At 29.1% G+C, this 23,323-nt stretch overlaps 1 protein-coding gene across 1 annotated transcript in view; it reads left to right on the forward strand.

Annotated features, from left to right (window-relative positions):
- The first annotated feature begins 15,514 nt into the window (after window positions 1-15,514).
- The window catches only part of LOC132941184 (neuropeptide Y receptor type 2-like), a 58,083-nt gene continuing 50,274 nt past the window's right edge, over window positions 15,515-23,323 (forward strand). The window contains exon 1 of the mRNA XM_061009122.1: window positions 15,515-15,822. The gene's annotated coding sequence lies outside the window, so the exon portion shown is untranslated. The remainder of the gene's footprint in view (window positions 15,823-23,323) is intronic.

A 23,323-nucleotide genomic window follows, 5' to 3' on the forward strand; every position in this document is an offset into this window, starting at 1 on the left:
TATAATATTTATTTTCAAACCTTTATAACTTTTTCTTTTTTTTTTTTATTGAAGATAAAGGCTTCGAAAACTTATGGTAATTGGTCTACAATTGTAACAAATGTGAACGGGAATAAAGTATTTACGGGTATTTACAATTTATGGTTTAAATGAATGTAATGGGAAAATGTGTAAATTGTTTCAATGTTTTCTTCGCTGAGGGCAAGTCGGAGGGATGATGGGTTTTTGCAAATGTTCCGTGCTTCGGAGTATTTTGGGCATCTATAGCGACAATGTGGTCTATCGAAAGGAGACCCTTGGATGTGTTTCATACTGGAACGGGTTGTTTTGGTGATAAGGAAGGAGTGGGTGAGGTGTGTGTGACCTCTTTAAAACTATTTAGCAATTGATAAAATATAAGCTCAGGCAACGAAAAAATATATAAAATAAAACAAACACAAATCGTTAAGGTTTTCTGGCAGAATCTGAATAAATGTTTCCAATTCGATTAAAACACAAAATAACAAAATATAAGTACACATCTACTAAACATGCATTATATTATTAACTTTTTGTTGGAGGACACCAGAATTTCATCAAGTGTAGTTGTAGTCCACTGAAAATACTTTTAATATATTTTGATTTTGTTCATATGGGAAGTTAAATAAATGTTAGCATTTAGCCCGATTAAACGCGCAAATTTAGAGTGATATTCACATTAAGTCGTAAATATAGTTCGATATTATACGTATAAGTGTATAACCAAAATAATAATATAAGACATTTCGTTGCTAACGTCGCGTATATACACATTATCAGCTTTCTAATAATAACTATTTATTTCAGTTACGACCCGGTGTTCTGCCCACATCTCATTCGATTACACAAAGTTTAATACTACTCGAACTCGAACTCGAGAGCAGTTGAAGCATTACCCAATAATGCATTCTAATAATATGTACAATATAGGCTATATGGTTGTATCAAAGGCTTCGAGTTATTGTATTTTTTTATTTTTAATACTTTACGATTTTGAATTTATATTCTTAAAATACAAACGTTGTCAACCAGCCAAACCGTGTATTATGGAAATAAAAATTATATTTTGTTTAATTTTAACGGGTTATGAACTACTTATTAATCGTTTTTGCTGCACTCGATGTCGGCCGTCAGCGATCGGCTGCTGTCCTATTAATTTTTGATTACTATATTTCTATTTTTCTTATTACAAACCCGTCACGACTCACAAGTCGTCACATTTTCACTGACAATATTTTCATCTCTAAGCTGTCTGAAACAGTAAACTCGAAGAGCTGATGTAATAATTTGAAATATTTGATATTCTGTAATTAATATTGGCCATTAGGTACCGACTACGTAGTATCACACTTATTATACACTCATATTATTATAAAATGTTTTTTCCCCCGTCAAATATTTTCCACGGTATTTTTTAGTTTTTACTGACAACGTTGGCCGTCGTCAAAATCAATAGGTAATTATTGGATAAATATCACATGAATTGGATAAACAATCAACAAATTAAAATAAGTATTAGCGTTAAATCTGCCAAGAAAAATCATAAACGATAGCTGCAGAGCTGTGTTTAACTTGAGCCTTAAAGGCATTCACGCGCATTCATCTAGCAAATGATTGACTGTAAATTGTTTATTCAATCGTTTAAAATTGTATTATCTACGTCAAACTTTAAATATACAAGTCATATATTTTTTTGGACAAATTCGTTTATATATCTTGGTTTTTTTTTTTTCTGTCATTCGGTCGGAGCTCGTTAAAATTAGATCAAATACCAACGGTCACTCTTGATTGACTCGATTCTCCGTATAGGACAGCAACAATTTTTCGTTGTGCGAGTCCGCTGTCATCATCGTTCGTCCGTCAATATTTCGTTCACCCGAAACTTTGAAATTCATATATATATATATATATACACAAACGGTCGATAAAAAATAAAATTCGCGATTGATAAACATCTAGCGCCACGCTGACGTCACGATTACATACCGTTGATCTGGGTCCAACAATAATGTCACGCGTGTCACCATCGCGTCTGATGGATGGATCGTAACAACCGAAAAATATTCGTTGACAATTTCCGAATTCATAATAATTGCACGCGACAGCTGGTCGTCTAAGGTTTAATTACCTATACCCTGACGGGCTTATATGACCCGCCACCTCTGGCCAAACAGCAGTTTTCTGTTATTATTCAGACGCACTATAGTACGTAATTATTATGATCGAGTAGAGGTAGGTGTACCTGCGTATAATAATGTGCAGACAGACCTAACCGGCAAACGACTTGTTTATTTTACGACACACACAAAATGATGCGTTCCGTGCTCGTATCGTACTTGCTATATTATGGAGTGTTTTAAATTATACGTTTCTTAGCTGTATTCTTAAGCAGAAAATATTGTTTTTCTATCAGCGAATTATTATTCATTATTATACAACAGCGTCTGGCGTCCATAAGTGCACATAACATAATAATATTATAGCGTATACATTTTAATTTTAAAACAATAAAAACAACGTTCTACACACATTCCTGTTTGAATATAAAAATACGATTTTCGTATCATACGTCAAACTACGAGTACCAGTGTCTGTTTTATATTGTTTTATAAATTATGTATGGATTATATCGTGGTTTGTAATTTCATATACGATACTCGTGTACGAAAACCATTCATGTTTTATTTTCTCCGGGCTGTTGCGTAGTATACATGGCTTAAAAGTTCATTCGTACCGCACGTCGATAACAGAATATATCTGCATCGTTTCATCCATTAAATAACATTATTATATTGTTTGCCAAGCAGATAATAATAATATTATGTTTACTGCACCCGACGTCCTGTAATAGCGTACGAGTGAAACAACATTGAATATTTTTAAGTCGATTATCACTGTGTAGTACTATGGTACGATAGCACTATATGGTATACTAATGGTATGATATTAATGACATATAATACTTTATACATTATAATATGACAATAATGAATATTTTACATTATATCATTAGTACCTACCGGCGGTAGATCGCACGGCGTACCTATCGTACTACATAGTTACCTACGGCGACATTCATATTATATTATCTAAATAAAAACAAACCATAATAATAGGGTAAAGTTTGTTTTAAAAATGACTGGTTAAATTGTGATTGAATTGTACGTCTCCGTGGATTTCAGGATTAATACGATCAGAATACCAAGCATTTTTATTTTAGTGGATCTGAGTACGGTCACACGTCTTTGTTTATGCAATTATAAACCAAGGAAACTGTTACTCGATAAATGCAACAGTTGTACGTATGTTCGTTCTATTTAAATAAAAGAAAGGAATGCAATAAATTGTGTGACATTTAAACTGTCATCATAATATTATATTGTGTAAGTTCACCTACCTATTTTCGTAGTTAAATGATTAGATTATCCCACAACTATTATTCACACGATTTAATTTTTGATGTTACTTAATATTTAAGTTTAAAAGCAACTATACTCCTAAATAAATGTAAATGTTTGTTCAACTTTTATCGTATGATATAACCGTAATTTAGCCATAAATACAATCAATATTAGTAAAATAAAAATAAAAATCTAAGTGCCTGCCTTTACATTGTATTATGTAATTCGACTCTTAATGCTGTGGCAGTATATAGATCAATAGTTTAAGAAAAATATTTCAATGCAAGAGCAAAATAAAAACTAGATTTTTGACCTACAAGTTCATGAATATTTAAATACAGACAGACTTTTCAATTATAATTCAATATGTACCCATAGTATAGGGGTATAATATCGTAATATTGTTATTAAACTAAACAAAACTTGTTGATAAAAGAATATAAACTACCAAATTGAAAGTTAATTAATTTGCTTTATTGTCATAATAACCTTAGGGAATTGTTGATGTTTTCTTTAAATTTCATTAAAAACACATTATACGACAAATAAGTGCAAATTACATAACGAGGAAACCCATTTAATAACTTTTATTAATTACTCTAAATAATATGCACTTTTATACTTAAATTGTCTACTATTATATTACTGTATTTTATTAAAAATGGTATATTATTATGAATATACGTCACAAAATATGCTTTTTGTGTTTGCTTGTTAATTATTTGTATACACATTTACAAATTGTAATTAATTAAAATCAGCATACACATTTAATTGTCTCACATTAATAACTTAGAGTAGCGGCTACAACTAGGTACCATTAAAACTATTTTAAAGTTTTATAAACACATTATATTTTTACAATTTTGTATAATATAGTATATATACAATGCAGTTAAGTGTTTCTTCAAATAAATTATATTGACCCCATTAAAATGTAGTTCCACTACGAACTTTTTTTTTTGTTGTTCTTGTTTAATCTTAAAACTAAAATATAATACTTTTTGTCAAAAATAACGTTTTAAACAAATTTTAACTCAACTGAAATATATTATTTTACATAGGAACCCTTAAGAAATTAGTTTAAGTAAATTAAAAAATATATACAAGGTATCGTTTTAAAACACACTTGTTGATTTTGTAAAATATTTAGTTTCCAAAACATTTTGTTAAAGGAACAACGACTTCGAGATGCATTAATATTAATTTCTATTATAAAAATACAAATCTATTATACTATAATAATAATTATAAGATGGTATTTATTATAAATATTATAAATTATCATTTATCAGTGCATTTTTAGGTTGTGCCTATTGCCTATATAAAAGATTATCCATCAACACTTCCAGTTTTTCCTTTAATAAATAATTCTGGTTTTATAAATTTTAAAGTTCACTTAAAGACCATATTTTTGTTTAAGTACTTAGATTTCAAATGCAATTTATGGAGTATCCTATGACAATACAAACTTTATTATTTCAAATGAGAACCATCCTTTTTTGTTGTAAATTGTTACGGAGATGATTTTTTTTTTTTTGAAAATGTATATCTGTATAAATCAAAATTTTAATCATAGTAGTTTCTGAGCTATTAAACTTTAAGTAGTAAGATTAAAATTCAACAAAAATATATAGGTATGTACTTACAGAATAAATTACGACTATGTTGAAAATTATAATGAATAATATTAATTTATTACAGTTTTATAATTTATAAAAATATTATTAAGGAATAAGGACTATTATTCTTAGTATCCTAAGCTTAATAATTCAAATTTCGAATTCAACGCGTCGACATTTTCGTTCAAATAATTTCATTAACAATTCACTGTAAAAAGTTTTCATTTCAAAAATTGACGTTTTCACTGTCACAGAATACATATTATACTCCACAAATAGTATACAAAATGTGAGTATTTAAAAACATTATCTTCATGTAAGTATATATGAAAATTCCAAATACTATAATTTTAACAAATAGGTACCTACTTACTGTTACATGATATAAGAGGGGTGAATTGATTATCGATTCACGCCTTGTATATTATATTTAAATATTAGACATAGATAATATGTTTGATGTTTGACGACGGATATTTGTCGTGGTGGCGTGGATTAAATATATTATTTGATATGGTTATATTATATCAGTGTGCTTGAATAGTTGTAGTTATAATATTAACTTCACCGTATAAAACTTTTTTGTTGACGGCCACAAGAACGATGTGAGTACAAATCAGTGTCAATGGCAGACACATATATGTAACCCTCTCTCACTAGGTCTATATACCTATATATTATATTATAGTCGTTTACCAAAAGTAAAGGTAAGCCGAAAAAATATTATGTACGTCATCGGTCAATAGGTATATAGTTTATAACCAAACGCTGAAAATCGTTATACTTGAGGGCACGACAAAATATAATATTTATACATTATGAATATATACATAGCAGAGTTCATTCACCAAATAATAAACTAAAATATACGCATGCATTAATAATTATTATGCACTTGAAATAATTTTTAAAAAAAATAGAATCTTAAAAATATAAAACAATAATGATATTATGATAATAGAAATAATGCTTTTAATAAATACCAAAAATATGAAGAAAAAAAATTGTATATAAAATTGTTTTTTTTTTTTTTTTAGTAGAGTTTCATATTTGTAGCTATTAAGCAATCCAGCTTGTTTTTGAAACAATAAGTTAATCCGTGCATATTTGTGCTAACTTTAGTGCCAAAGTCTCGTAATATAGGTACCTTCGTATAAATTTTATTTTTAATAGCATTCATTCATCGGTTCATACTCTTGTTGTACTGACTCGCCGAAAAGTTATATATTTTGCACGCATTTGTCCAGGTTTGGTCTACTATCATCTCTTATGTATGGTAATATAATAAAATAAAATTTATATCGTATAATTTTATACGTTTACAAACAAAATCAATTTGGAGCAAACAGATACAATGGTAATGTGAGTTTAATGTACTTTTCATATATTGTCTAATACTCGAATAGTATGTATAATATCTTACAATATTACCTAACCTAAACGTTTTAAATTTCTATGATTATTCTAGATTTAGGTCATTGGTTATAAAACTCGTTAAGATCACTACCAGCTATTGATATGCTCACTATAATATTGGTCTAATGATACAATATTTCAAAACGAATAAATCATAATTACCTATCAAAAATTGTAGTTAAGTATGAGTATGATACTTATAGTATAATATAATATTATATCGTTATTAAAAAATAATAAAATGATAAACTCGTACGATAAATATTGCAATTTTACGACTATACACATAATTGTTAAGTTGTAACCTAATAAGGATAATATTTTAACCCATTTATTTTATAACACATTGTGTTGAGTATAAAACGTCAGTATGAGCCAATTATATTAGCGATAGGTACTTATTATACTATATTATTATGCACACAATATAAAACGTAAAATAATCGTAACTGGTAAATCAACACTTGTCTAAGACTATAGAACTATTGATGTATTATGTTATTAAAAAATATGAATTGACTTGTAAACTATACTATGAGTTATGAGTGGTTATTAAATGTAAGCGCATTTGCAATGCATGTTGTGCTACTCAGAAAATGTGCTATGGTTCTAAGTTTTTTTTATCGGTAAAATTAAATGTACATACACGTAAATCCAGTTGATAATATTATGTTATTTTATGGGTATCGTAACTATATACATATAATTATATGATTATTATGATAGACTAGTGTTTCTCGACCTTTTTTCTGTGGCGACTCCCTTTTTGAATTTTAATTTTTAGCAACCCCCCCCCCCCCACGTATATTTTTTTATATATTCATCGCATAGGATATAGATTATTATTAATAATCAATACTAAAAGTACTGTACATTGTGCACGACAAAAAATACATAATATAATATTATAATTATTTTTAATTAAAAAAACGTATTAAACGTTAAATTTTAATTAATACGCGACCCTAAATAATATGTTGGCAACCCCCAGGTTGAGAAACACTGTGATAGACTACGCGTAAACTTCATATTTATATTTTAAATTTCACAATGAAAAACGATACACAATTCAGGTGTTATAAGTCCACGCTGAAGTGACAGTTAGACTTACGCAGTCTGTAAACATTTTTTTTTTTTAATATAATATACGATATTCTTCTTATTAAAAAAAAACACATTTATCAACTCAAAATAACATTTTGAAACATTTAAACATTTGTCTTTTGTAAAACTAAAATTAATTATTGTTTTTCTAACTCTTTACGTCTTAAATGTACATGTAATATGTGTTTCATACATTATACCTATCAACGGTGAGCAAATCAATGCAAATAATTAACTGTGGCAAGTTAAGTTAATTCAATTAAATTGCCTTCAGCTGTTAAGTTAAAAGTAAACAAAAAAAAAATTTAACTACATAAGTTTAAAGTTAAGATAGAAAATAAAATTAACCTATCTCAGTTAAAAAAGATTATTTTTTTTCAAGGTACAATATTTTTAAGTTATAAGTGTGTGACCGAGCGGACTAAGGCGTCGTTTGCGACGCGCACCGTCGCCGGTTCGAACAGTCACTGTGTCCGGGGAGAGAGGCCACCATCCTCCACCCGGGCATGGCAGATACCTACGGGTGCCCACTTAAAAATTCTGCAAAAACCAACACACACGTGTTCAAAACGTACAGTACCCTCCCCCACAGTTCAACAGGCTAATGACCTCAGTTGCCGAAGCCTCAAACCCGAAAAAATATTTTCAAAATATAATAGTCAAGAAAATAGCTCTTTTTCAATCTACAATATAAGTACACGGTTACAATATGCATATACTGCATAGTTACATAATGCTATTTTATTATCTGATATCGTTGGATATTATGTCAAAAATACAACCAAATTTAAATATGATAAACTGAAATATACTAAACGGATGGAACGTGGGTTCACTAATACACGCGTTGCTCAGTGTTTATATTCGGTTTGAATAGTTAAATGAAACAAACAATTTTCAAAATCAATCAACAAATTAGAACGTGTGCCCAATTAATAAGACTGTAAAACGGCGGGCATATGTTATATATTATAAAATTATCATTTCGTTAACGAAACTTCAAAATATTTATTTAGTAACACCGAAAACCCTTTACATTTGACATACAATTTTCCATCACGATTTCCTCAATTAGTCACTCGATCAAATAATCAACTATTGAATATTTTATTATTTATCAAACCCGTATTGATTCTCTGCTATAAATTTGTAATAAAAGTCAAAATGTAAACACATTTGTCATTTAATCATTGGAGTTTGATTCCGGTACAATTTTCCGTCCCGAAACGGAACAACCGTTGAGCTATAGTCAAAACCGGTGAAGTCCTGGTCAAACCGGGATGTATGGCAACCATAATAATATTATTAACAACGATGACGTTTTAAATATATCTTATTTATAATTTATACATATGAATATATGAATATATAGAATTTATAGATATGCTTTGTTCAATATAATTTACGCAACACAAGCAAGTGAGTCAATCATTGAGCCATTATGACGATCACATAATTTATGTCGTCACAAAATTCAAGGCACGTGTCGCTGCGTGTAAGCGACGATAAACATTACTATATTATTGTCGCGGACACTTAAGTGTATGTATATGAATATAATATGTAATACCTATACTTGTTTAACTGTAAAATTACGAACAGTATGATAACATAAATGAAATAATATGAATGATACGAAATTCGGTGTCGGCGATAGGGGTCTAGTCATTTATTCGGGCCGAAGTTATTGTTTCTTGAAATGAAAGGCGCGTGTTGAAAGTCATCGATGGCCTTATAGCTCGTCTTCATTAAAAGAAAAAACCAATCAAATATGAGATCTGATTGTTTCTTTTTGTATATACCAAGACGGCGAGACGTCACCTCACATCACACCACCAGAGATCACTGTAATTAAAAACGGTGTCCACTGCTATAATGTACAGTAATTGTACGTATAGACTATAATATAATACAAATTATTTATGTTAAAACATCCAACACTCGCTGACTCGTATAATATAAAATTCTAGATGACTCGCCGTCTGCAGTAGAACGGGAACGTGATATTTTGTGTTTGTTTATAGTATAGATATATTACAAATTATATCTGCTGGGATCTAAGAGAGTGCGTGTATTATATTGTGTATGCAAAATATATAATTCGATATGAACATTTTAGTGATTGCTCGAAACTCAAACAATTGTATCTAGTTTTATAGAATTTTTCAGAATTTTGGTATTTAGCGGCAGTTATGATATTACGTTTGCCAATATGGTAAAATAGGATTCAATACAGTAATATTTATAAATCACGAACAAAATATTAAAATACATTTTAGATACATGTTGATTGTGTCATTGTGAATACATCTTATAGATACTACACTATATGTTGTATAATATATTATAATTATTAATGTAGACAATAATTTTAAAACTTAGGAATTCGCTCCGCAGTTGTTCCTATATAGTAGATTCTGAGTGTACCTCGTCATTGAGAATATGAGCAGATCAATGCAATCGTAATGAATGCCGAATGTGTTAAATTTGAATCGATAAATAGTTGATAAATTGATTGTCTATAAAAAATGGCTGTAAACGGTACGATGTGTCAGCCTTTGTATTATAAATTATAATTAGTTTAAATTAATTTAAGCGATTAAATTGTTCATTAGTAATACGGTATGTTGAGCTGATTATTGCCAAGAACATCGCATGCATATTATTATTATATCAATTAATATTATAGTTAAAACATTTAAGTCAATATTGACATAGGTAGGATTGTAGAAATGTTAACTACCTAATATGTCCTATAAATAGTTTAGTGTTATAAAAAATTTAAAATTAAAGTTCAAATAAAATTGCATTGTAGATAAAAATAATTAGAATAAAAAATATTATACTGCACATTCATTTTCGATTTTTTTTTTTTTAATTTGATGTAGATACATTTTATGGGGAATCTTGTACATATTATACCCATTACATTTTTAAGTCTTAGATTTTAAAATATTTTTTTTTAAATTCTTATAACTACAAAATAATTTTTAAATGCTCATGATGTCGATAAAATTTTAACTCCAAATGCCTATAAAAACTTTGTATTTTTGGAATTTTTAAACTAACGTAGGAACAACTTTTGAGGAACCTTATATTAAATTTTAAGCTTTTTGACTAGTAAAAAATGGTATCAACATAAAACGAAAACAAATATTAAGAAAGTCTACCAATTCTGCAAATTACTATAAATATATCAAAGAGAGCCAAAATATTTTGAAATCTAAAACATGATGACGGACAAAAAGTTTAAATAAATAAAAACAAAACATCGTTATAAAACCAATACATTTTTAGTTTATTGACCTTTGCTCGGAACCTAAATAATTACTTAGTTATGTGAGAAATATTCTAACATTTTACTAACAGTCTTACAATTAGCAATTTATTGATGTGAAAATTTACGTTTATTGTGCCGTGATTTCTATAAGTATCCAATAAACTATTTTTACTCTGTTGTAGTATTATAACCAACTGCAGGCTGTATTTAAAAATAAAAAGTGCATTTAACTGGAGCATTTATTATAGTGACCTGAGACGGTTTATTACTTCTGGAAACAGTGAATTATTATGGCCGTAATAAGTCTGTATGATATTTTGGCTCTTGGCCACCAAAACCAGTTAAAAATAATCATAGTATAATCTGACATAATACGAAAACTTCTAACTTGTAACTTATAAGTTATAATAATAGATTTTGCTTTCTTCGGATATCATATAAAATCATTCTTAATAATATTATGACTATTAATTATAATATATAGACCACTTACCATGAGTCCAGAGTATCTGCAATGTCCAATACGAACAAGGTTTACTTTTCAAAAATAAATAGTCAATTTAATTAGTTTTCAATTTTAAATGTATTGTATAATATACGATAGTCCGGTGCTAATACTATGCATACTAATTATATTAATTCAGTAGTTCACTAAAACGTAATATACCTACCAATCATACGCTGCTAAATCATATTTAAGGGAACATAATATTTTGTTTCTAATCTGTAGCAATTTTATACCTCACTATATTATATATTCATTCATTATATGTATTGTTAATGTAACTCAACATTAAAGAACTATTAAAATACATAAAACGAATCGTGATTCGTGAGTGTCGCGAGAAAGTGCATTAGCGACAAATCACCATCGGTTACAACAATTGTGAGAATAATAATAAATTTGTATTAGGTCGTGTATAGACGATAATTAGGTAATTTAAAATCAATGTGCTTATGAAAAGTCTTCATCGTGGTACGACGTATAAAACCTCAGATCTTATCTCTTCTCCCTTAACTTCAAACCAATAACACGTCTTATTTTTTGTAACAAATCCATAACTTTCTAAGATTAATTCTAAAATAGATTCTAAATTATAAGACTTCGAAATCGTATATTTTTTCATTATTTTCGTAATTTTACTCGACATTAAAAATGCTAAGTTATAATATCTGGACACGTGTTTACGCGTGTACCTAAGGTAAATTGATTACGTAAGTATATAATATATGCCCAACACATGATTTTCAAATTACTTATCTGTCACGGACTATTTTGTTTTTCATTTTTACTCGATAGTTTTTTCGCACAACACCCCGTTTTATAAACTTCATTCACTAGAAGTATAACATACATAACCGAGCTCCTAATAATATTACACGCAGGGTGGCAAAAAAAGCATTTATTTTCTCGTGCCTTCAAACAAACGGGATGTGAATAATATTGAATATATTTTTCATGCTCACATCTATGTATATAATGTAATATAGGAACTGTTTTCAATATATTTTTATAGCCGTAGATGTTTTGTTACACTGTGCAGCATTGAAGACTGGCATAATATTATTATTATCAATAAAACTTCTGCTGATGCGCTCGAGAATAATATTACCATTATGCGTAGGGGTAGGTACAACTGAAGTCTGAAAACGTTCAAACTTTGCGGTGAAAGCTATCAGTGGTATTTTTAGTATCTACCTTCAATTCAGTTAAATAAATTACAAATTATTTATGTTACCTATAATATAGGTACTTATCTGCGGCACTTTTAGTGAATTTTAGTATTCGTATGTGAACGTTAAGTAAACTTACTGAATTTAAATTACTCACTACACTTGTAATTTTCTTTGATGAATTGAATTCATAATATACGTTGCATGTGCATTCATTATACTTATAACAATATAACACCATTAAGTGTTTAAACTGTTGGTATAATTGCTGTACTTTAAATGAATTTATAATCAATACTGGTGTACTGTAGTATCTATATACTGTACACTTAACTATATTATGCAAAATAAATTCACAAAACTAAAAGTATTTTAAAACTATGGCGTTAGGTTATTGGCATTTGGTTGTAACCAATGGAAACAAGTAAAAACTTATAAACAAAAAAAATGACGATCCCATCGTGAATCTCAAAATCCTGGTGTGGCTGTGTAAGCACTTCTTTAAAATGCAAATTTTAGAAAATCTATCCTTAGTTGACCCCTTTTATGGTAGTACGATGGTACCATGACAATTTAAAGTATCCGTCTATCATAGTTTAGGCTCTACGTTGGTCAGTCAGTCATTAAATCAGTCAGTTACGTAGATTATATATTAATAGATATGGTTGCCATTGGTTGGATACAGAAAATAAAATAGTTATTATAATTGGAATGATTGGATATAATTTTCAAAATTATTATATTATTTATTATATAAGTGTGATGGAAACTTGATATAAATATATTTTGTGGGGAGTTATTTGAAAAAACCTTGATTTTCTGACGGGCAATTATATGTCACCTGTTCAATTGTTAACGCACTTATTTGGAAAATCGACTGTTTTACAATTAAAAACAATCTTTTTTTTTCCTTTTATGTATGTTCCCGTTCCGTATCACAAATTAAAAAATATTCAAATAATATATGCATTGTGATTTTCAAACATACAAAATTAAATATAATATTACATGAAACACTCACAGATACATTTGACTGTCTGTCTGTCTATTTGCCCGGGAAAGACTTCGAAACGAGTGAAACGATTTTGACGGAGTTTTCACAGTTATTATATTGCCTGGTAAATAAAATAGTTATTATAATAAAATTGGATTTTCATTTTACACCTGTGTCTCGTATTTAATCAAAAGAACCCAAATAACTTTGTGGAAAATCTTTGCAAGTTACATTTAACAGAGTTTAAGAAGGAGTAGTAGGTTTGGAAATTAGTTTGTCAATGGCAACGACGCCACGCCGTGCAGGATCAGCTAGTACACCAGATGCGTATTTATAATGCACTCTATTGTAATTATTTAATTGTAATTGATTCGGCTGAAATAGTTAAACAAATAAATAAGTTAACAACATATATTTATAAAAATGTCAAAACTGCGATTATCACGTGTGGCATAGAAGCCTTTTTGGTATAGGTATATACAGAGCTAGGTCACTCGTATGGATTTACAAACACGCGTTGAATTCGATAATATAGGTAGTATTTCATATTTATTTTATAGACTCGTAAATCACAATCTAGAAACTTGACGTACGTACATCGCTTATAAAATACCGGTAGTAATTTTTAACGTTTCCAACGCAGCGAAGTCGTAAACCGCACGATAACCAGTAACTGCAGGGTCGTCGAAGGTCTCCTGTTCGGGCCACAGGATACGCCTATAACTATAATGTTATATTATACATAAGACACTTTTTCAGTGTCTCTTCTGCAAATATTTCTACCCTATGACACCGACCTTGGGCCACGGGGGATAACTGCAGTCGTGGATGTATGTATAAAATATATGGTACATACTCGAATCGGTTCGGCGACGGTCAGTATTTTACGGATCCGTAATATCAGCTCCTGGTTAAGAGGACGTCACACCCGCATGTGCGTAGTATGTACATTTCAAAATACTCATAACTCGCTTTAAAATTAAAATAAAATAAAAAGCCTATGTGATTGCCTGGATAATATTCTTGCTTCTAAATTTTATAATATAGGTCAATTCACTCTAATTGTTAAACCAACAGAACTAAACGTGATCTGCTGAGCGTACAATTTGCTATGTTACGCACTTGTAAGACGGAGACCACACATGCGGGTGTGCCGTCCTCTTAAAGCGAATAATGCAAAAATTCCAAAAACGCAAAAGTGTAGAAAATATGAAAAAAAAATGTGTAGCTTATGCGATAAAATTGTCCAATAATTATTGTTTTATAACTGGCCCCGCATACTACAAGCTAGTCGACTGATAAACAGACAAAGTGTGCAATTCGACTTTTTTCAAGAGGTCTGCGTAATGTTTCACTCGACAACAACCGCACGTTCATCCCGTCTATATAATATTGACTCCTGCTCAATGAAAACGTGATTAGTATTGATGTAAATTTGACAATTTTAATAGTATTTTTTTAATACTGCTCATCATTCGATTCCGGTGATATATTATTATACAATATCGTTTAAGAGTGTATTATCACACAGCGCGCGCACATGACGTCTGGGTGGTAGGGGTGGGTCTACAGTGACGTTAATCCGAAATAAATGAAAAAAAAATGTGTAGCTTATATTTTAAATGCGATAAAATTGTGCAGTAATTATTGTTTTATAACTGGCCCCGCATACTACAAGCTAGTCGACTGATAAACAGACAAAGTGTGCAATTCGACTTTTTTCAAGAGGTCTGCGTAATGTTTCACTCGACAACAACCGCACATTCATCCCGTCCATATAATATTGACTCCTACTCAATGAAAACGTGATTAGTATTGATGTAAATTTGACAATTTTTATAGTATTTTTTTAATACTGCTCATCATTCAATTCCGGTGATATATTATTATACAATATCGTTTAAGTGTGTATTATCACACAGCGCGCGCACGTGACGTCTGGCCTGGTCGGTAGGGGAGGGGCGACAGTGGCGTTAATCCGCAAACACCGTCGGCTGGTCGCACGCGGACGCGCCGCCAGAGTCACGTCCACACGCTCGTCGGTTGTGCATGTCAGCGAGCGCGTTTTTCGTCTCGTCATCGCGAAATTTGCCGCGTACGGAATTATCGACGAAATTTTTAAAACACTGTTAGACGATATTATTATAATATTTTGAAATAACTTATCAGACAGATATAAGACAAACGATCGAGCGCGTTCGACCGACGACGAAATGTGAACAATTTGCCGCCGCCGCGACTGTTTTTTTTTTCTTCAAATTTGTTCGTCCTCTGTGTAGTGCTTTTTTCGGTTTAGTTGGCATGCGAAATTCGGTGAGTACAACACCATAATGATTAACGTATTCGGGGGAGGCAAAAGATGCACTGCATATCTCCGGATCTCGCTGAGATTTTTTTTTAAATATTGGAAATGTATATATTATAGGCGTACCGTGTGTATAATATTATTATTCCAATATATAGGTATATAAACACTTACTATATTATTCAATCTTATTCCAGCTATAAATATTAAAAAAATTAACCTAGATAAAAAATATTGCTGACGTACATATTTTGTTACTCGGAGATAGGGAGGTTAAGGATGAGATCTAATTAATATTTCCCCCATACCCGAACAAAATATGTAGTGATACCTTTGAATACCGGATATTCTCGGTCGCTGAACTATTCGAATAGGTTTCCGATATTAAAGGCGTCCGTTAGGGGAGGTTTTACTGTATTATAACTGTAGTAGATCTACTAAAATAATATGACTAGTTGGCATCATTTTTTTGTCCATATGGTTATGTACGGAACACGTGTTTGATTACATTGTATGTTACATGGAATTATGTAGATTTCGAGATCAAAAACTTATCGTGCTTCTGCATGAGAACTGTAAGTACCGTACGAATATGACCGAATATCTACAAAAGATCGCTCGAATTGGACGTAACAGAAAACTCTGGGGATTACTATCGTCGAATTCGTGCCCGTTCCCGATTCATAAATTTATATAAGCCTGTATGATAATAATTATGTAAGTGATAAAAACATTACGTGACACTCGATTAAATCAATATAAGTAGGTATTCTATTTAAAAGACATTTGCGGACGTACATATGTACATTGTACACATAATATTGCAATATTATAGTATGTATGTTTTTTGTTTCGCCGAAGTCGTTGTCCGTATCGTTATAATAACGTGACAAAAGACGTAAATTCATAGGAAATACATTAACAAACTAATTAGCGTTTTTAGTAGGAGTTTTAACCGTTTCCCCGAACTATATACATAATACCTATAGTCAGTGTATATTATGATCAGAGGATTTTACAGTGACTACTTTGAGATGTTTTCCATATATGTAGTTATCCGTCATCTCGTGACCACAAACAATCGGACGGACGCAATCGTCTTCCTTCTATTTTACAGACATAATAATATTATTATAAACAATTGTGAGTCTTATCTGTAACAATAACGATCTACTGTCGATCTAAATAGTGTAGTATACGACGGAACGAAAAAAAATATGTCATAGGATTCAAAAAATAATCGGTTGTCCGAATAAAATATATGTAGAGCATTGCAGAAACCATAAACGAGGAAATCCATTGACATATTTTGTAATCGTTCATTACACTGATAAAAAAAAAAAAAAAATACAACATTTACGTATAATAATTATGTGTATTTTAGATAAAACTAATTTCAAGCTCTTTATACCACGAACCTATTTAAATTTCACATCGATTCACCGTACGTGGTATTGACTTATAACTTATAAGTCATAAGTGAAGAACAATAATACATATATGCGATGTTTTTGGAAAAAATACATACTAACATAGGATGTAAAGAAAAATAAATAAATTACAGTAATAATAATTTTATAAACTACAAAATATCCTTAGAAATAGATACTGATCCACTCGACTTTTTTACTCGAAATCGTTTTTTATCTACAATGATTATTTATCATTGAATTCAAATTTAACACTTCCGTTACTGCGACGTTCTCGCAATGCCAAGGTAAACGCAACAAAACCTACAAGACAGCAGCGGGTTAGACTCGCCCGGTTTTCTCATTCTCAGATTATAATATAATAATTGGTTTTTTTTTATTGTCATTGTACGGAAACAATCGTGAATTATTATTTTTCAATACACATGATACGTGTACTGTTTATTTTGTATTTTAAATGATTGCATTTACAATATATTCATAATGTAGGTACAATGATTACATCGTTCTTGCGCAGGTATTTCGATCAGATAATTGCATTAGAAAGTATTGTGTATTTAAATACTATACACCGTCCACTTAAATACACTAACTACTGTGTACGTATAACCGGAACAAAATGTTTTGTACCTCAGAATTTCTTATGATTCATGATAAATCCTTATGACTCATTATAAATCGCTTGGAGTACCTACCTACATAAGTAATGATATAATGTTAAGCTATGTTTGTATTTGTATTTATATTTGCTAACGTTCGTTTTTATTTGTTTGAAATATCGTAGAATAGTTTGAGCAAAAAATCTCTAGACAAAATATTGTACACTAATAGAGTATTACTTATGTTTCATACCAAAACACGTTCCAAACGTGAACACTTCAGTAATCTTTCAAAAAAGAAAACACATCTTTATTCAAACTACCTAGTTACAGTGCTAATCTTTGCTCAGTAATTTGTAATAATGATTAGAATTGCGTATTCATGTTAAGCGGGAACACCAGTAAAATTTTTTCTCGGTCTTATCACTTGCAGTAATATAGTTAAAAATTCTCTTCGTATTTCACTCATTGCGATTACATAGTTGGAATTGAGATATTACCCACCCATACGTAACCTATCATAAATGTATAATAATTGCGTTATAAAAATAACATTATCTGTGTTTCGAACAAAGTTATTTTCAATATTTTTTATTTTTTACAAAATTATTTATAGTTAACTGTAAATAATTAGTACCTAAAAAAATAAAAATGAAAAATACTTACTCTAAAATTCAAAATATTAAACAGAGCTGTTTTGACGAAACACAGATAATAATAATAATATTTATAGCAATTTAATAGATAATAGTACCTAAATTTCAATATAATGCAATCATCGTGCACAAATACAGAGAGAAGTTTTTACTAAAGTATAATACGTGTGTAAACATATTTTTTTTTACTGATGCGCCCCGCTAAACAATTCTATAGTTCTATGTTGTTTCGTAGATTTTTTTACGCGTCTATTAAAATTATCAATTTTATTGTTTTCTTGCCATTTTGAGTTAAAATATTATAATAGTTTTGCTAAAATAAATATTAAGAAACCACTGTGTAAAACATGTACAACAGTTTCTAGATAAAGATGTATACAAGTTTCTAATGAAACAATTAGTAATAATTCAACTCTTGAACACGATTTTAAAACCGTAATTGATATTCATTATGAAAGGGTCGTTTGATATTTTGTCCTTTATCGTATTGGTTTCTTAAATGGGTTATGTAAACATTAAACTCAAGTTAAATTGTCAAAACGTAATGAATAACTGTAAATTAAATTAAGTAATTAACACGAGTTCTTTAACAGGCTAGCTTGTTTTGTAGCAAATTTATGAAGTTTTCATTTCACACATGATTTATTTTACTGCTTAAATAATGTTGACTTTGTTTATATTTTATTATGTAGTCTGTCGAGACAGACTTCAATCAAACGCAGTATAATGAATACAGGATATAAACAGGAGCTATAGTATATAAGCTAGAAAATAAATTCACAAAGTTTTAATTTCAATTTAATTACAATTAATAATTGCATTGGATATTTCAAATTTCTGAAAATGTTATTCTTGACAGAAGGTCCTGTAATTTATAATAATATAAATGTCAATATTACATTATTAATTGAAGAATATTAATATTGTGAATTGATAAAAATAACATTTATGGTCGTATGAGTATAATGCAAACAAAATTTAATTTTATTATATAATAATATTATATTCTAATCATTTTATGTTATCGTTACGATTCTTAACGAATTATTAAAACGTTTTTACAATGATCTTTCTCGTATCTGGTAAAATGAATAATGAGTGCAACAAATATTTCATGTGACATTATCCATTAGTTACAAAGGTTATATAGTTAGTAGGTTTCTTAAGTTCTTTAGACATTATAGAGAGGTATAAAATATTTTGACCATCCCTGCAGTATCCACATGTGTGGGAAAAAACACATGAACATTTCGAAAAAAATATTTCACCAATTAGCTAGCTATAATCTAATATATATTATTATACCTAATATTTAGTACTGAAATATTTTTCGAAAAATGTTGACCGCTTATGTAATAAACTAATAACTATTGAATTTTGAATATTTTGTGTTTTCATTAGTTTATTCACTGCCGGATTTATTGCTTTTATACATTTTCGATTTTTATAACTAAGACATGGGTATTTATTACAAGGTTGCTCATAAAATATGCATTATAATACTCGACGAATGTTCCAAATCTTTAATCGCAAGTAATCTTCTTATACATAATATATATACCTATTACTTAATTTGTTTTTTACCTACCCATCCTACTATTCCTATGCTTATACCTATATACCTATTACTTAATTTGTTTTTTAATAGTTCTATAAGCAGTAGGTATGGTAAACTATGTATTTTTAATTGATTAAAGATTTTTTTTTTTAAATGAAAGTTAATTATTATAAAGTTTATATACATTTGATACATTATCATTTGTTACGTAACTAGTAGACGTATACCTATATATATATATATTATAGAAAAGTGTGTTGACTGTGTTTATGCAAAATTGTATCCATTACTTATCTTTGTTACTCTGTATGTATTTAATAAATTCAAGATGTTTGCTTATGACTTTACAATATAGTTTAAGTTTTTACTCCGAAAGAACCATACAGTGTCAATTTAAAAAAAAAATTAGATATGAATAATGAAATATTAATAAATAATAATTATTCACTATGCATTATGCATTATGAATAATTTTAATATGTGTATTTTAGAACGTATTTTAATAAATTATATTACAAACTACTTTCTATAAATAACATTATTGATATTAGACCTCTTTATTCGTTTACCTACGTACGAATAAGAAAAAGTGTAAAACAAAAATGTTTAATCGTTATAAGCACTCGGAGATTGAGGTCGACGAGAATGATTTATAATGAAATTCAGTGCCATGCACATCTTCAACACCATTATAAGTTACCCTGAAAAGTGAGAACAGCAAGAGGCAAGAGAGCCATTTTTCAAAACTTAAAATACTTTTGGGTGAGACAAAAAAACATTTATGTTTTATTTTAATAAATTTTACATATTTCATATTATGTAGGTATAATGCTCATTAGTAATGATATATTAAATAATTGAATTTGACATTATTATTAGATTTTTACTTTATTCTAAATCACAGACGTATATGCATTAAGATGGTACCTATTTAATATTACGAATAGGTAAATGAGTAAAAAAAAATCATGTTTAAGTCATTGAATAAAATTCTGTACATAATAGTATATCGGATTCAGTAAAGATTATAATAATATAACATAATATAAGTATACTTGGCACATTTCGTGAATATTGTGTTCATATATTGTATATTTAACAGTGCTAAGGAAGTCTGGAAGTATTATAGTAGGTAATTCTAAAATAGGTAGTACATGCATATTGGACTGTTTTAATTTTATAATAATATAGCTTTTTCCAGCTTGAACAATACTAATGTTACGTACGGGCGATAAAATAATATCGTGTTAAAAATAGTTATGAACTAAAACTGTTAGTGCGTTTAGAACAGTTAAGAGAGTTAAATATTCCACGCGTCGTACGCATTAATGGCTATGTCGTGTGCGACTAACAATATTAAAGATTTTAGTGTATATTATGTAAATAATGTATTGGGCACCAACCTCCCTTTTCCGGGGTATTTCTGGACACTATACCTTACTGTATTTATATTGATTGTTCCATTGTCCGCTGGCAACGTTAAACAATAATATTCTTTATGTTCATAACATTATGGACGTATCGATGACGAATATTTAAGTATAACATTTCCCTTGATTCGCAACTACACCTGTCAATCCTATAAATAACTAATTACATAATATTGTCCTTTATTTTAAACCGTAACGAAACGTTTCTCAGGAATACATTTCTTGGAGATATTAATTTATTGGCGAAGAGCATTTTAAAATAGGTAGCGCGTCAAGTTTAGTTAATTTAAACAAATAAATTGTTTTGATTTTTTATTACATAAAATATAAAGTTAACCTAAAAAGATTTGACACTCCCATCACTGACAAAAGTTTCATTGTTGTTATTTTCAAACTTCAATGGTTTACTTAAACTAATATTCACAGTTGTATCTTTGTTTAAAAACGAAAAAAATGCAGTCAGCTATATACCCATTTGAGATGGATCATATTATTAAAATATATATAAGTAGGGTGACCTAAATTTAAAAAACACTGTTTTTATTTAGTGGCGTTTTACTAACCGGGGTTTAATTTAATAACGATCACTTTTTAAAGACATTTTATCGAATTCGGAATTCCGTGGCCTGTGACTTTGTGAGGATGCTTTAATAATATTTTATAAAATAATATATTTATCGCAGACTCATGTCTGACACGCCACTTGGCAGTCAGTACTACACTATCGTCACTATGTTATTATCATACACAACACAAGCCACTTTAATTTATTGCTGATATTTCACTCAGACTTTAAACGTATTATTTATATTTCATAACGCGCATACAATGATTTTTAAATGTCGTAGGTAGCTATTTTATTATTATTTTTTCTTTACTATCAAAACGATAATAAATCACAAGTTACAACTGTGATCCATGTAAGGCAAATAAATACGATATTGTATTAAAGTTTTATTGGATGGTTTAAGGAAACAAATTTTTTTTTTAATAAAAAAATTTGTATATTTTAATCTATGTATATACAATAACTGTATATTATCCCAAACTGGTTTAAGTTTTGTTTTATGTATTTTAATGGCTGGGCAAGTAGATTTTTTTAGCTCAATTCGTTAAGTTAATATGCATCAAAAACAAAAAGGTTAAAAGTTAATATAATTTTTGGTTAACTCAGGATTTTTTTTATACAACGCTAGCGTACTTTATTTTTACCAACCCAAAACTAAATTATAGACTAAATATAGTGTCTTATACTTTCCAAAAGAAGAATATAGTTACTTATGTAATAAGTTGGATTAGTAAAAAAGTTGGGCAAGTGGGTGTATCTCTGCTGTACAGTAGGTTACAAGTGAGTCACTGTAATAGATGGTGTTAAATTTGAATTCAATAATATAATATCATTGTATACGACAAACTATTCTGAGCAAAGATGGTCAGTCAGCCTATGATACATATTACTAAGTATATTTGATGATATTATTGTGAATGAAGTAATTTATTTACCAATTTACGTGGAACCTTGTTTAAAATTGTCAATCCTTAGCTATAGAAATTGAACATTTTATACATTTTTTAACTATAAAATCATTTTTAAATTTTAAATTTGATAAATGTTGTCAAAATTCAAACTCTAAATGCTGATAAAAAAAAACTGTGCCTTTGTATTTTAATATTGTTCAACTGCTACAGTGACAATATATCAGGAGCCTTGTATTAAATGTTCACGCTTTTTTACCCTACAAATAAAATGTTATTGACAATTATCGAAAAAAAATTGAAAACTGAAAATGTCCGTAAACAACTTAAAATGAGTCAAATTATTTTGAAAGCAATTCA

The sequence above is a fragment of the Metopolophium dirhodum genome, chromosome 3, assembly GCF_019925205.1.
Source record: "Metopolophium dirhodum isolate CAU chromosome 3, ASM1992520v1, whole genome shotgun sequence".
Classification (NCBI taxonomy): domain Eukaryota; kingdom Metazoa; phylum Arthropoda; class Insecta; order Hemiptera; family Aphididae; genus Metopolophium; species Metopolophium dirhodum.